The 11,147-nt window shown below is 39.3% G+C and overlaps 1 long non-coding RNA gene across 1 annotated transcript; it reads right to left on the bottom strand.

Annotated features, from left to right (window-relative positions):
* Positions 1–5,100: 5,100 nt before the first annotated feature.
* Positions 5,101–8,003, bottom strand: LOC118896838. Its single transcript, XR_005020303.1, has 3 exons — positions 7,678–8,003; positions 5,463–5,464; positions 5,101–5,113 (listed from the first exon to the last, which is right to left on the bottom strand). It is a non-coding gene; the product is annotated as an uncharacterized LOC118896838 (long non-coding RNA).
* Positions 8,004–11,147: the final 3,144 nt, after the last annotated feature.

The raw sequence follows: 11,147 nt of genomic DNA, 5'->3' as shown, positions 1-11,147 counted from the left end.
TGTATTTTAATATACATATGTTATAAGTCAATTAAAAAAATTTTAATACACAAATATCAAATCTTCTCTGAACTTTATTAAAGACAGTCCACTATAAGATATGTATAAAACACCTCCCAAACTTAAAGAATCTTGCTTTAAAAGTTAGAAAAAATAGTGCAGTATTTCCCCACTCTAGCAGGAACTTAACTTACTCTGCTTATCCCAAATCAGACCTAATAATCCTAATGGATTCTGAGTTTATCTAAGAAAGGAGATATTTTAAGACCTATGTAGATTGCTTGGGCTCTTATCTACTATATAACAAGCACAGAGAAGGTACTCAACAAATATTTACTAGTGATACACAGCCCAAACTTTAAACAAACTCACATAGCAAAATCTGAAATACCTAGCACTGGTAAAATAGGATAAACACTCTGTCTGTTGGCCTAGAGTGCAACTTCCAGGAACCCCACCTCTAGAAACTAAAAAAATTACAGAATGTACCACTTATATGGAAGAACACAATTTATGACACTATCTTTGGCAGAGGAAATTGGTCCTTTCCCCCTTCTGCCTGGCTCAGACAAGGCACAATCAACTTCCTGATGCCATAGCTAAGCAAAAGACACCCAGAAGCAACTCTGCCTGGAAGGGCAGGGACTACTTGAACGATGATGTGATGAAAACCTAGCAGTAAGGATTTAGCTGAGGCAGATGACAATGTTGGAGAAATAAGATGAGAAGAAAACACTTGACCAACCTGTTCTTATACCTAAAAACTCTAAAATCATTACTATTCCTACTTTCCAGAGTGGTAGTAAATCAAAATATATCTTTGGAGTCTCCCCAGGCTAGAATTAACCCACAATCAATAGGTGTCCTGAGTGTCCATCAGAGTTCACCTCCTAAGAGTTTCCCAGCAGTATCTGTTCAGTTAGTTAGATGGCTGATATGTAATGATAAATTATGATAAGCTTTTCTAAGGGCAAGTCACAACATACATCGACTTGGTATAGTTCTCATCACTAGTGACATTGTTTTGTTCTGTTTTTAAAACACAAGTAATAAATGTTCAATATAGAAAAAATAATTTTTAAATAATACAAAGAAGATAAACAAGAAAAGTACATGAAAATCACAGGTCAAACTTAAAAGAGCTGAGGTCTTTGGTATTTCTGGTAAGCATAAAATATTACCTACCGGTGAAGGACCTGCTTCTAATAGAGGATTACTGATATGAGAGATGCTGAGGCACTTGGTTTGCTAATGGGTCCAGGTGAGTGTAATTATTATGCCAAGAAAACAGCAATGAGCAAATCACACAGAAAGACCAGGTGGAAAGCTGATTGGCGATCTCCAAACATAATAAAACCATCTATAGGGATGTTCATTGTAGCATTGTTTATAGTAGCAAAATTATAAATTATATTGTTTATAAAGGCAAAATTTATAATAGCAAAAAAAATTCTGATCATCAATATGAAACTGGTTAAATTATATATGCTCGTATAAGGGAATAGTACTCCATAGCCATTAAAATGAACGATTTAAACTCACATAAGCTGATAGGAGGGACCCCCCTCGTGGTCCAGGGGTAAAGAATCTGCCTTACAATGCAAGGGACACGGGTTCCATCCCTGGTCGGGGAACTGAGATCCCACATGCCACAGGGCAACTAAGCCCTCACGCCACAACTACTGAGCTCACGTGCCTCAACTGGAGAGCCTGAGTGCTGCAAACTACAGAGCCCATGGGCCCTGGAGCCTGCATGCCACAACTAGAGAGAAGCCCACGTGCCCCAAGGAAGAGCCCGTGCACCGCAACTAAGACCCAATGCAGCCAAAAATAAATAAAATAAATAAATAATAAATCTTTTTTTTAAAAGCTTATAGGAAAATATATTATTAAGCTTTTTAAAAAGTTGAATAATATTGTATACCTCCAACTGTAGAATCTATATACTCATACCTAATGAAAATTTCTATGATGGCCAAGAAAGAGTAAACAGTAGTTATCTCTGGGGAGTAAGAATAGGGAATGGAGACAGGAGAACTTTTTCCTTTCACTTCACATCCTAAATTGTTTGAATTTCTTATCACGCATATATATTATCTCTATAATAAAAACAAAACAATGAAAGCAATGAACAAAAAACTTAACAATGGTGTTGAGTGGGTGGTAGGACCATGATGATTTTTATTCTCCTTTTTACACTTTCCTGCATTTTCTCAATTTTCTATGATTAACAATATATTAGCATATATTGCTTTTTATACCTCCAAGACTATTTTTTTGTTTTTGATTTTTTAACAAGTCAAGTGTAGTCACTTCTGGTTCAAGTTAGGGAGAGAAATCCAGCGCTCAGTTATAAACACTGTGGCAATTACAAAGAAATATGGAAAGACTCAATTCTCAAAATGCTTATTTGTTTGGAGAAAATAGTCATGAACACCAAGACAACAAAAGTTAAAGAAAATCATTGATTTAATTTACTGGAGTTGTTTATGTGGTACTGGCTCCTATGGAAGCAAAAAGTTATCAGTATTGTGAAGAAAGCTGTGCCAAATGCTTGAAGAAAGACTAAGTGAATTCTATAAAAGGGTGTTTTTTAAAATTCAAGTCTAACCTCCCACTCAATGTCAAAATTCCTTTTACCACTCATTCAGTCTATGCTTAAAGTATCCTATGTCAAAAAATCCTCAAAAGTAGTCCATGCCATTAGTTAAGAACAACTCTGTTAAAGTTCTTCCTTATGTTAAGCTAAAATCTAATTTCCTATCATTTTCAATCACTGGTCAACTTGTCCTAGTTCTGTCCCCTGGAGCGATAGTTTAGACAATTTTCATTTACTATTATGATCCTCCCTCCTCTTAAATCTTCTCAAGAACTAAACCTCTCAATTCCTCAAATGGTTTCTACACCATTATTCTAATTATTCTCCTCTGAAGAAATTCCAGTTTCTCAGTGTGCCTCTTAGAATCAAATACCCTGACTGAACACAAAATTCCAGAACCAATCTGACTAGTGCTTTTATCTCCTTTGTTTGGGTCACCATGAGCATAGTACAGACTAGTTGCTAGGCGGTATACAATTCATTGTCAATTTAGTGGCACTGTTCAGACCATAAGTAATTTATGTTTTAAGGCATTTAAGAGTTTAAAGAGTGTAAAGGAGAAAGATCACTGTGGACTGAGGAACTGAGGACATTTTCAACAACAAAAGTAGACTGTAAGCTGGGAAAAGAAGAATACATTTTTGATAAGTGGAAAACATGAAAAGACTATTTCAGAGAGTATAAATGTGGAACACTGCCAAGGCAGGAATGAACAAAGTTCTTGCTAATAAGGATAGGCAAGAAGATAGGACCAAAAGGAGGGCTGGAGTCAGACTATTGAGAGCCCTTAACCTGCAGGGAATAGGCATGATTAAAGGGTTAGACCAAGAAATTGACTTCTTGATTGAGATATCTGGAGATGATTAAATCAATACCAGTTTGCCAAATTCTACATCAGGTTAAATACTGTTTGAAATTTTTTTTCTAAATTGAGGTATAATTTACAATGTTGTGTTAGTTACAAGTGTACAGCAAAGTGATTCAGTTATAATATATATGTATTCTTTTTCAGATCTCTTTTCCATTATAGGTTATTATATTGAGTATACTTTCCTATGCTATACAATAGGTCCTTGTTGTTTATTTATTTTATATATAGCAGTGTGTATATGTTAATCCCAAACTCCTAATTTATCTCTCTCCCCCAATCCCTTTTGGTAACCATAAATTGTTTTCTATGTCTGTGAGTCTATTTGTTTTGTAAGTTCATTTGCATCATTTTTTTAGATTCCACAAATAAGTGATATATAGTATTTGTCTTTCTCTGTCTGATTTACTTCACTTAATATGATAATCTCTAGGTCCATCCATGCTGCAAATTACATTATTTCATTCTTTTTTATGGCTGAGTAATACACCATACTCTGTGTGTGCGTGTGTGTGTGTGTGTGTGTGTGTGTGTGTGTATACATATATATCTCACACCTTCTTTATCCATTCATCTGTCGATGGACATTTAGGTTGCTTCCATGTCTTGACGATTGTAAATAGTGCTGCTATGAACACTGGGGTGCATGTATCTTTTTGAATTAGAGTTTTCTCCAGACATACGCCCAGGAGTGGGATTGCAGGATCATATGGTAACTCTATTTTTAGTTTTTTAAGGAACCTCCATACTGTTTTCCATAGTGGCTGCACCAATTTACATTTCCACCAACAATGTAGGAGGGTTTCCTTTTCTCCACACCTTTCCTAGCATTTATTGTTTGTGGACATTTTAATGATGGCCGTTCTCACTAGTGGGAGGTGATACATCATTGCAGTTTTGATTTGCATTTCTCTGATAATTAGCAATGTTGAGCATCTTTTCATGTGCCTATTGTCCACCTGTATGGCTTCTTTGGAGAAATATCTGTTTAGGTCTTCTGCCCATTTTTTGATTGGGTTGTTTGTTTTTTTGTTATTGAGTTGTATGAGCTGTTTGTATATTTTGGAAATTAAGGTATTGTCAGTCACATCATTTGCAAATATTTTCTCCCATTCTGTGGGTTTTCTTTTCATTTTGTTTATGGTTTCCTTTGCTGTGCAAAAGCTTTTAAGTTTAATTAGGTCCCATTTGTTTATTTTTATTTCCCTTACTCTAGAGAAAAATAGTGCTGCAATTTATGTCGAAGAGTCTTCTGCCTATGTTTTCCTCTAAGAGTTTTATAGTATCCGGTCTTACACTTAGGTCTTTAATCCATTTTGAGTTTATTTTTCTATATGGTGTTAGAGAATGCTCGAATTTCATTCTTTTACATGTAGCTGTCCACTTTTCTCAGCACCACTTATTGAAGAGACTGTCTTTTCTCCATTGTATATTTGTGCCTCCTTTGTTGTAGATTAATTGACCATAGGTGTATGAGCTTATTTCTGGGCTTTCTATCCTGTTCCATTGATCTATATGTCTGTTTTTGTGCCAGTACCATACTGTTTTGACTACTGTAGCTTTGTAGTATAGTCCGAAGTCAGGGAGCATGATTCCTCCAGCTCTGTTCTTCTTTCTCAAAATTGTTTTGGCTATTTGGGTCTTTTCTGTCTCCATACAAATTTTAAGATTTTTTTGTTCTAGTTCTGTGACAACTGCCATTGGTAATTTGATAGGGATTGCATTGAATCTGTAGATTGCCTTGGGTAGTATGGTCATTTTAAGAATATTGATTCTTGGGCTTCCCTGGTGGAGCAGTGGTTGAGAATCTGCCTGCCAACGCAGGGGACACGGGTTCGAGCCCTGGTCTGGGAAGATCCCACATGCCGTGGAGCAACTAGGCCCGTGAGCCACAATTACTGAGCCTGCACGTCTGGAGCCTGTGCTCCGCAACAAGAGAGGCCGCAATAGTGAAAGGCCTGCGCACCGCGATGAAGAGTGGCCCCCGCTTGCCACAACTAGAGAAAGCCCTCGCACAGAAACGAAGACCCAACACAGCCATAAGTTAATTAATTAATTTTTAAAAAAAAAAGAATATTGATTCTTCTAATCCAAGAACACAGTATGTCTTTGACTACATGGAAAAAGTTTCTAATTCAATTCTACTCCAAGATGAACTGAAATTGAGTTGTTATATAATATCATTACACAGGTTTCTTTCTAAATATGAACAACATTCCTAACTGCCAAAATATAATACAAGGAATGTCACTTTAAAAGGATTTATTTTTCAGCTCGGTGCTTTGTGATGACCTAGAGGGGTGGGATAGGGAGGAAGGGAGGGAGGCTCTAGAGGGAGGGGATATGGGGACATATGTATGCATATGGCTGATTCACTTTCTTGTACAACAGAAACTAACACAGTATTGTGAAGCAATTATACTCCAATAAAGATCTATTAAAAATAACAATAGCAAAAAAATTTTTTTAATAAAAAGATTTATTTTGATCCATTTCTGTAAGCTTCCCCAGCATGAATACCTTGCCATTTAATATGACTACTTCTGTACAAGGTAGCCACTTGTTTCCATAATTAATCATCTTCAGGATCTACATTCAAAAGACAATGACCTGCTGGTCTCCAACCCTCCAGGTTCAAAAGGAGAAATATGACTAATGTAACATTAAAGAGAAAGAGCTTAGTTAGCTAAACAGAATTTCTAGAAAATGAAAGCTTCCTGATATTAGAACAAATGAAAACAGCAGCAGCTCCTTCTCTAAAGTTTAAATTCAATTAAATAGGAATTTCTGGTTCAATAATGCTCCTGCCTGAAGAATCTTTCATAAGGGCTAGTTCTGTAATACAGTGTGGCAGTAGAGATTTCAACTGTCCAAGAGACATTGCAAAACCCAACCTCTCCCAAATCCTGCTACTCAACAGCAGGGATCTAAAGGAATAAATAGATTCCCAGCTGCTGAGAGAAAATGTCTTACGAAAAGCAAAGCAAAATTCTCATTAATGAAAAATCAACCATGAAAGAAGAAAATTTCTGTGTGTCTCATAATCCCTGGAAAGAGCCAAATCCATTTTGGGTTAAAGCAGATTTAACAACAGTGGAAGAGAAGAGAGGAAATCAGTTCCATTTGCCAGAAGCTGGGGGAAACGCTTAACAGAGACCACAAACAACAAAGCTTCTAATCCATAGAGCCAAAAGAAACATGAACCCTATCCAGTAAAAGGTGCCAGGAAAAGGTTCTTGTGGATAAATTCTCTCACTCACAACAAAGCCACCTTATTCCACCCAGCTCAACACAGATATGATAGGTTGTAACTTGAATTTCCCAAGATCAAATTCAATGGGTAATCCAAACCCTGCTTTTTCTAATCAGATAATCTCTAAAATCACAGTTCCTGCATTCATTCAAAACCAGCATTGAGCTTCTACTACGTCAGGCACCCGGAATACAAAAACCATCAAGAAACAGTCTCTACCCTCATGGAGCTTAGTCCATGCACCTTGCCTCATCTTAAACCCCAAAGCTATTGCCTTAAAATATTTTCTTACGGGGGTCAGTGGAAAAGCAATAAAGGACTTCACCTTTAGTTACTGTGATAGAAGTAAATAAATAAATCATACTTCTTATACTCTGCTCCAAAACGAGAGAAGCCGACACACCTTTCCAAGTCGAATATGAGCACATTCTTAGCCTAGAACCCACAGGAGGAGCAGGGGACAAAGACAAGCAATAGAGGGGTGCAAGCCAAGAAACGCTGGAAGAAGGGATGTGACAGCTGTACCACTACACGTTCAAAGCGTGATTAAAAAGAACCTGCTACTAAGCCGACTGAGGTTTTACGGTGCAGGGAGAAGGAAGAAAAGAATAGGGGGCTGCCCGCTATGAACAGACACCAACTATCCGCGGTCCCTAGCTCGTCCACTCTCGCTAGAGGAGAGCGCCAGACACTGTTTAATAGGATCTGGGCCTGCCAGCCAACAACACTGTCACATGGCCACCGGAACGGAGAGCTAACAGTCCCTCATAGGAGCATGAGGAAGAACAAGAGAGAATGCAAAGAACTCTTTAAATGTTCAAAAACGAGTTAACATAATGGTTCCCCGAGGCACGGATTGGACGTAAAGTTTGGAAAAGGTGGTAACCCGACGCCCACTGGAAGCCCGTGGAGACCCCAGGGCGATGTCTGCCCTCCCACCCCAGTCCGCGCACTCACCGCGCACACAGAGCAACGACATGGCCGAGGCGCCGGCGAGCCTCCGCCGCGTCCCAACCCCGCAGCTGCGCCGGGCCGCTCCCTCTTTCCTCTCAGCAGGTGCAGCAGCTGTTCCCGCTATCAACCCCACGGGTCTCTCCGCTCCTCATGGTCCCCTTCGCAGGCAGCCTCCCGCCGCTCCCTCGGACCCGCTCCAATTTTCACCGTCTGAGCGGGCTCCCGATAGTGGTGAGTACCGGCCGGCAGGCGGGAGGCTGGGCGCGGCACCGCGGCGCCATCGCTGAGAGGCAAGAGCGACCGGGACACCCTCCCCTCACTCCAGCCGGGATCCAGGAGAGCGCCGGGACAGAGCCAACCAGTTGCGCCCCGCCTCCCAGCCAATCAACTCACGCCCAGTCCGCCGACCCCGCCCCCTCACGGGCACGTAGGAGGTGGGGTCCCCTTCCGCTTTTCTTAGTGAAAGAATGAAGGCAGCTCTGCACACTAACTAGGCTTACGGCAGAGAGGGGCGGGCTTCCCCCTCACCTGTGTGGGGCGGGAATTGAAGCCTTCTGCCCCTCTCACGTGGGCGGGGCTTCCACCCAAGAACAGATTCTTTTCATTGAGAATTTTTATCGGACTTCCTTCTGAGTCTATCCCTTGCAGCTTACTGTAACAATCTAAAAAGATCGTACCACACTTTGCTGTACACCTGAAACTAACGTAATATTGTAAATCAACTATACTTCTATTTTAAAAAATGGACTTTAACAAGAAAAAAAAGCTTTTGTAACTTTGTATGGTGATGGATGGTAACTAGACTTATTGTGGTGATCATTTTGCAGTGTATACAAATATCAAATCATGTTGTACACCTGAAACTAACATAATGTTATATGTCAACTATAACTCAATAAAGAATGGGCTACTGTGCTTCCCTGGTGGCACAGTGGTTAAGAATCCGCCTGCCAATGCAGGGGACACGGGTTCGAGCCCTGGTCCAGGAAGATCACACATGCCACGGAGCAACTAAGCCCGTGGACCGCAACTACTGAGCCTGCGCTATAGAGCCCCAGAGCCACAACTACTGAGCCCACGTGCCACAACTACTGAAGCCTGCACACCTAGAGCCCACGCACCGCAAGGAAGTGTAGCCCCAGCTCGCCACAGCTAGAGGAAGCCTGTGTGCAGTAACGAAGACCCAAAGCAGCCAAAAATAAAAAAATAATAATAAATAAATAAATAATTTTAAAAGAATGGGCTATATTTAATTTTTAAATAATAATAATAAACTTTAAACAAATATCTCACCCTCCTTAAAAAAAAAAAATAAAAAGACAGCCTAAAGGAAGATGTCTGGAGACCTCAGTTCTCATCTAGACCTTTTTTCATGGTCTCCATTGTATTTCCAATGTCTGTATATAGTATATAGTGCCTAGTGTATAGTAATCAGTCCATAAATGTTTATTGAATGAAAGATGGAGAGAAGATAGTCATTTTATTTTATTTTTTTTTATTTTTTTTTATAAATTAGAACAGAAATGTATTTAAGTTTTCAGCAAACTTGTAATTTTGCTTTAAATGAGAATGCATTTTAGATCCAGTCAGTTCCTTACAATGTTAAACACAGTCATCATCTGACCCAGAAATCCCACTCCGAGGTATAAAACAGAAATTAAAACATACTTTCACACAAACCCTTGTACATGAATGTTCATACATGCAACATTATTCATAAAAGACAAGAAGTGCAAACAACCCAAATGTCCATCAAGTGACATATAATATCAATAGAACAGAATATTATTCAGCAATAAGAAGGAATAAAGTACTGATACATGCTACAATACGGATGAACCTTGAAAATATTATATTAAGGAAGCCAGTCACAAGAGGCTATATAAGATAGTCATTTTAAACTGAGGACTTCTGGCAGGATGATGTACATACATGCGAGGAAGTGAAAAAGACCAGAGCAGAAAACAGGAATGCACATAATATCATGTACAGATCCAACACCTCATCCACCCCAAAATTTGGAGTTAATTGGTTTGCGGTAGAGCTCAGGCATCCTATCTTTTAAAAGCTGCCCAGATGATTCTAATGTGATGCCAGGGTTGAGCACCATTAGACTAGGTACTTTCTAAGTCCTCATTAGATCAGCTCAAGTTTCCATGTTTGCAAGCCCTTGGCCCAGTTGGATTCTGCCTGTCAGACCCAGGGAGGGTCTATATTAATGTAACACTGTCTTTGCCCTCCAAAAACAAGCCTAGCTAGCATATGACTCCTCTCACTGGAATATAGCATTTGGAGAGAGTGACACTCCAAATGATATAAGTAGGAACCTGGAGAAGGAAAGAAGAAGACTTGGCCTATGCAGTGTTTGTCCAAATTTGGAGAAATACCCTGAGAAAGATTTTGAGCAGGGCAGCTGAGCCAGGCTAGTCAACAAAGATGCCTGACCCTAAAAACAATGGGCATTCTCTGGGCTGCTGGAGGTTGAAATATCTAGCTATTTAGCCCAGCTGTCCTAACCTCAAGAGCAAGGGACTAGAAAGGTGTTAAACTTCTGCATTCTGGAACTAAGAATGTAGACAACAAAAAACAAACCCCTTATGGAACCAGGGATTCTCCTAGGGGATGCAGAGGCCATCCAAGAAAGGATGGAAAGTCAACCTCACTTGGAAACAGTATAGAGTAGTGGGAAACAACCTAATAAAATTGTGAAGAGCATGAACTTCGAAACCAATCAGATTCACCTGGTATATTACCTATTGTCATGTAACAAATTACCCAAAAACTTAGTGCTTTAAAACAACATTTATTATCTCACAGTTTCTGAACAACAAGGTCCTACTGTATAGCACAGAGAACTATATTCAATATCCTATGATAAACCAAAATGGAAAAGAATATTTTAAAAAAGGATGTATATGTATGTATAACTGAATCACTTTGCTGTACAACAGTCATTAACACAACACTGTAAATCAATTATAGTTCAATAAAAATTTTTTTTTAATTAAAAAAAAATTTTAGTGCTCTTTATATACCATGTTGACTTCAAAAAGTCTGTACAAGCATGTTTCCCATCAGCAACCTGGGAGTGATATACTGATATGTACTCTGTAACACTGAACAGTAACATTTAAAAAATCTTTGTCAATTAAAGAAATTATTTCAATATTATCTCAGTTTCTGTGGGTCAGGAATCTGGGTATGGCTTAATCGGATCCTCTGGTTCAAGGTTTCTTACAGACTGCAAGCAAAGTTTCAGCTTGACTGCAAAAGGATCCACTTCCAATCTCACTCATATGATTGTTGGCAGGTCTCAATTTCTCCTGGGCTCTTGAACTGAGAGCCTCAGTTCCTTCTTGGCTATTGGCTGCTCTAAGTTCCTTGTCATGTGGACCTCTCCAACAAGGCAGCTTGCTTCCTCAAAGCATGCAAGGTGAGAAGGCAATAAAGTCTATGAGCAAGAGGGAAGTCAC

This window comes from Balaenoptera musculus, chromosome 6 (genome assembly GCF_009873245.2).
Source record: "Balaenoptera musculus isolate JJ_BM4_2016_0621 chromosome 6, mBalMus1.pri.v3, whole genome shotgun sequence".
NCBI classification, from domain to species: Eukaryota; Metazoa; Chordata; class Mammalia; order Artiodactyla; family Balaenopteridae; genus Balaenoptera; species Balaenoptera musculus.
Note: the sequence above shows the minus strand (reverse complement) of the source record. Positions and strands in the feature narration are given on the sequence as shown.